A 6,239-nucleotide genomic window follows, 5' to 3' on the forward strand; every position below is an offset into this window, starting at 1 on the left:
CACGTATGCAGGTGGTGCTGGAATGTTACTACTTAGAAATTGAAAGTTCACAATTGGAAAGCCGAAACCATCTATTTTGTCATAAAGTTTTGTTTTCAACCGACCCTCATTGTCAATTTCTAGATGTAAGTCAAGATATGAGACCGACTTAACTGTATCTGTTGTATCCTTTATATCTAGTTCGATTTGATAGATGCGTTCAACATAGTCACCAAATTTTGAATTATTTAGTGAGAGAACATCATCTATATAGCGGAAAGTAAGGTTAGAGGATATTGCTAACTTTTTATCTTTCTTCCTTAAAAGTTCCTGTATGAAGTCAGCTTCATTATAATAGAGAAACAAGTCGACAAGAAGAGGATCACACTTGGTTTCACATTGGAATACCGACAGTCTATTGAAAAACACGTCCTCCGAACGTTACAAATATGTCGTCAATCAAGAAATAAGCATCTTGATAATGTCAGATTCAGAGAATTTTTTGTTTGAAGCAGAGTGATCCTTTACAGAGTAGGATTTATCCAATCCTAAGACAAGATACTTGTATCAACGTTGGCCATTCTTTTTTTTTATGAAACAGAGCAATACCAACTCTTTCAATATTTCTTTTAGTTTGGAATTTGGAATACTTGTGTAAAGTGTAGAAAAGTCAAATGTTCTAATACTATTGCAAGATGAAAGAGAGTTAGATTGTATGTACTCTAAAAGACCTGTGGAATTTTTTAGTATCCACATCTGATTCATGCCACCTTTAAAATAGGCAGTTTTACAATAACTTTGAAGCCCGGCTTTGATTGCTGATAAAACAGATATAGGAAGATGTGGTGTGAGTGCCAATGAGACAACTCATCATCCAAATAACAAATTTATAAAAGTAAACCATTATAGGTCAATGTACGGTCTTCAACACGGAGCCTTGGCTCACACCGAACAAAAAGCTATAAAGGGCTCCAAAATTACTAGTGTAAAACCATTCAAACTGGAAAACCAACGGTCTAATCTATATATAAAAAAAAATTGTAATTGTTCCGCGGAACCCAGTGTCTAGCCTACTTTTGCTGTAAATTGCAGGATCAACAAAAATGAGGGTAAAAATCAATAAAAATATTCCGCTTTATACCATGTTTGGATTGTAGGAAGCTTCTGTCCAAGTTTGGTAAAAAATCCTGGATAGTTTATGAATCTAATAAATGTTTTAAAATCTTTAACTGCAGACTGGATGTAATGTTAACTGGAAGAAAAACTAAGTCCATTTATAAGTAAAATACAGATACACAGGTACAAAATATTAAAAAAATTTCCTTCTAGATACTAGCTTTTGATCATAAACAAGCTTCTGTCTTAGTTTGGTACAAATAAAAAATAGTATAAGAAAGTTATCAAATTTTTTAAAAATTTAACCACAGAGTGAATGTGTTGTTTCCTGGCAGAGTGATGTAATGTATTCCCGCAGAAAAACTAAGTGCATTTATAAGTAAAATATGGAAAAAATGGAATTTTATTTTCACAAAATTTACTTCTGGATACTATCTTATGATCATAAATAAGCTTCTGTCCAAGTTTGGTAGAAATCCAGGATAGTTTAAGAAAGTTATTTAAATTTTAAAAACTTTAACCACAGAGTGTATGTAACCTTTTCCCGCAGAAAAACTAAGTCCATTTATAAGTAAAATACGGAAAAAATGGAATTTTATTTTCACAAAATTTACTTCTGGATACTATCTTATGATCATAAACAAGCTTCTGTCCAAGTTTGGTAGAAATCCAGTATGGTTTAAGAAAGTTATTAAAATTTCAAAAACTTTAACCACAGAGTGAATATTTGTGGACGCCGCCGCCGACGACGACGACACCGACGACGACGGAATGTAGGATTGCTTAGTCTCGCTTTTTCGACTAAAGTCGAAGGCTCGACAACGAGAAACGAGAAACACGTATAAATTACATAAACAAACGACAACTACTGTAAATCAGATTCCTGACTTGGGACAGGTGCAAATTAAATGTTTTAAATGATTTAGAAAGAAGTTTCGTGGAGCACTTGGAAGACCCATCAATATACCGTTGTCTGTAAGGATATTTATGTAGTTTAGGTAGCCAATACAGTGATAGAAGATCCAGTTCTTCACCTTTGGTTGAAATTCCAAAGAAACTATAAAACTATATAAAAAAATAAGACCAGCTAAATGAAAAAACCTATAATTATTATATTAAATGACATTTATGTATAATATAAAAACGTTAAATATCCATTTTTTCTTTGTTTGTTTAAAATTAAAGTAAGAAATGTCGTAAGACTGCAAATGAAACAGCAAAGACAAAAAGGCAAGGGTATGAAAACGTCCTTATTTATTCTAAAAACAATAAACGAAAACAAATGTTGTAGACAGTTACTAACAATAACAATCGAGTTACAGCATTCTGACAGGCAATTGAAGAGTGTTACTGGGTTTTATTATTTTTTTTGTGAGCATTCAACCAATCCCTAAACTATGATAGTCGGGTAACAGTACATTTCCTAGTAAAATAAATGGATATGAGACAACATTCCTAATGCGCCTCGAAATGAGGGGAACTCAAAAGTCACGTGTAAATAAAAAAAATCTCTCTGTGTAGTGATATTGGACATGTTTCTATGTTTTACAAATGACTGAGGTTAACGATTTGCGGTGATTTGGAAAGTAGAGGAACATAGAATAAATGTGTAAAAACTATGGAGCTATTAAACGTGTTCAAAGTATTAAATTTTCAAAGAACTTATTGTGTTAAAAGGGGAATATTTTACCACAAGGAGCCGCATCACGAAAGAATGTTCGGGGTATGCTGATTGAAGAAGTAATCTCACTTCGTACCCCGAAAATTTAACAACACATGTGAAAATGTCACAGCATCGAAACGATCTATCATACATATCCAAGTTTACGATATGGACTGAGCTACAGGAAAAAACGTTACCATTACCGCCTATGTAAAAACAATTAAAGATATTGACCCATATGGCAGAATCATAAAATTTTAATGAAGAAAAAAAAGAAAAGAAAAGACAAATGTGCTGATCTTAAGAGTACTGTTAGTTCAAAACCAATTTCAGCTTATAAATAAACAATGCATGCATGTTTTCCTATATTAAAATAACAATTAGTACAATTCCAATATATTACGTGTAGAGATCCAATCAACGTTGTAAGAAAAGCTCGACTTTGTGCAAAATAAACGTACCAAATAGAAAGTACTGTTGTAATTTGGTGTTGCAAAATGATGGTCTCGCGCACAGTACACCTATAACTTATAGGTACATTTGATAGATAACACCGTTTGCATAATATAGTGATACATATATCGTTTACAAATCTCATACGGACTTATTTAACAGGGATGTGATGCCTAAAGCAAAACTTCTCCATCTGACTTATGAGGACGGACGACTGAAATCAACACTATGTATACTTAATTTCTGTGTCATTTGGTCTCTTATGGAGAGTTGTCTCATTGGCAATCACACCACATCTTCTTTTGTTTTTAAATAAGCCAGATTTACTTCAACTTTGTATTTGTTTGGCTTTTTAACTGTTTTGATCTGAGCGTCACTGATGAGTCTTATGTAGACGAAACGCGCGTCTGGCGTATTAAATTATAAACCTGGTACCTTTGATAACTATTTACAGTCACCGTTCAGAATGTGTTGATTGATACGATTTGCTTGTGTCTTTACTCACTATTTAATATGTTTTCGGTCCAACACATTTTGATACCCTACTATTCTTCTCATCTGTAATTTAATTGATTGTGTTTGTCTTCTTCATGGATTTATCATATTTGAATATCGGTTAACTACTGCTGCCTTAATTTGTTAAATAGTCAACGCTCACTTACAATTTAATGTTTTGTTACACAGCTTTACAATACCGGTGATGCAATACAGCTTTACATCAAAACGATAATTAAGTTTTAATGTGTCTATGGGTAGCATACTGAGAGTTCCACAAGGATCTAAATGCCATCAACAAAATAATAAAGAAAGTGATGTACTTTCCGTAACATAAGCTTCGTTTTTAAACTGAGTTGACGAATGTCAGTCAGATAGAGGTACTGTAATGAATACTTTTAAGGGTCATTATATTGATAATAAATAAATGAGGTTTAGAGTACATTTAACAATGCCTGTGCCAAGTCAGGAATATGACAGTTCTTGTCCTTTCATCTTTGATGTGTTTTGTCATTTGATTTTGCCATGTGATTATGGACTTTCCTATTGGATTTTCCTCTGAGTTCAGTATTTTTGTGATTTTATTTTTTGCAAATCGATGAAAATTATCCTTGAGGATACTTGTTATTGCCGAGTACATCAATCGTCTTAACCCGATAAGGAACAGACGGACGGACCGAAACGAAAATATAATACTGCGTAGCTTCTGTCGTAACCATGATAACGTGGCCTTGCAGTATTTATGTGAAAGATGATCTAGTTTTATTTCTTACACTAATGTAAAACTTTGCAATACCTGAGTTATTCTATCTTAGTAATTTAAACCTATGAAATCATATCGCTCTCTGTATGTTTATTCCTAATTAAATACACTGCATTTTATTTAATTCTGTGTTTTTGTTTTGATAATCTAGCCAAAAGATAACACTTCATTTTTAAATCATCTTCATAATAGATTCATGTTACCTCATCCATATCGATTGAAATAGAGGACAATTTTTAGCATATAAACAATAACTCTATGCCAGTGGTAAATCACTCCTCACATATTGGTATACAAAAGTGTCAGAAAAACTCGGCAAAATTAATTGTTGATGAAAACATAAAGAAGGCAAGAGGATCATTATACAGCCTAATGGGCGCAGGCTTACATGGGAAGAATGGATTAGATTCTGAAATAGCTATAACTCTTTTGAATACATATGTTATGCCTATAATAACTTATGGTTTGGAAATACTTCTTCCGACAGGCAGCATTTTTGACATAATCCACCAATTCCACAAGAACATTATTAAACAAATACTCTCTTTATCTCAACAAAAAGCTGCCCTTGCTATATACATACTAAGTGGAATGATACCAATTGAAGCTGAAATCCACCTTAAAGCTTGAACACTTTTTGGAAATATCACCAGATCTAACAAAACATCAGTTGAAAGGAGATTAGAAGAAAGACAGCTGCAATTAAAAACACATACAAGTAAAAGCTGGTTCATATAAATAAAGAAAATATGCCTTAAATATGATCTGCCAGACTGTCAGAACTTCCTAACTTACCCTCTTGGAAAATTCCAATGGAAAAAATTGATTATAAGGAAAATTTATACTTACTGGAGAGAAAAGATAAACGAAAATTCAGAGGGTTATTCAAGCTTGCAACACCTGGCATGTGCCTATAAGATCAAAACAATCCATCAAATCCATACAACAAACACTTCAAACTGCAGGGACATCAACCTATTAGAACAAAAGTGGCAACAGGAAATTACATATTGCAATCAAATAGAGCCAAATTCAACAAATGTGAGGTATCAGCCACCAGCAAAATTCGAAATAAAGAGTACTAAACGATTGAACATTTTCCTATATCTTGTATTCATCTTGAACCGGACAGAGAAAAGCTTTTAAAAGTGATACGTGAGCGATGTCTTAGATTGGTAGCACTATTTAACATTAGTTTGGATACAAACTTAATCCATGTGATAATTAACCCATACTATCTTGTGAAATTCTGTGCTTGCACCAAAACTAGTGATTTATGTAGCTTTATTAGCTTGCACGTTGAACCTGCTTGTAGGACACTTATATATAACCTGCATATGCAAATACAAGCTCCTTAACACTGGACAGAAAAAGAAAGTCAAATTTAGCTAAGTAGTAGTTGTGTGTGGACTGTAAATTATTATTAATTCAAAGTAAATATTTTCTAAATTCCGTGAATAAGACTTGATATGTGATATTGGTGAAGGAATATATTGACATACTTTTATTGTGTACAGACAGTATTATAATTCTATTGGTGATTGGATTTATATTGGATTTATTACTTCGTACTGAAGGTGTGCCTATATTGGCAGAATATATGAAGATACAGAATACAGAATACAGAATACAGTTACCATTTATAAATACAGCTATTTATATCGTGTGACATTAAATACTTGAGTGTCGCCTTAATTGATATACAACTCAACTTTCTCTAACACTTTTCAATTGTTTCTAAAACAGGGTCGTATTACAAATGTTTAAATG

Source organism: Mytilus galloprovincialis, chromosome 2 (genome assembly GCF_965363235.1).
Source record: "Mytilus galloprovincialis chromosome 2, xbMytGall1.hap1.1, whole genome shotgun sequence".
Classification (NCBI taxonomy): Eukaryota; Metazoa; Mollusca; class Bivalvia; order Mytilida; family Mytilidae; genus Mytilus; species Mytilus galloprovincialis.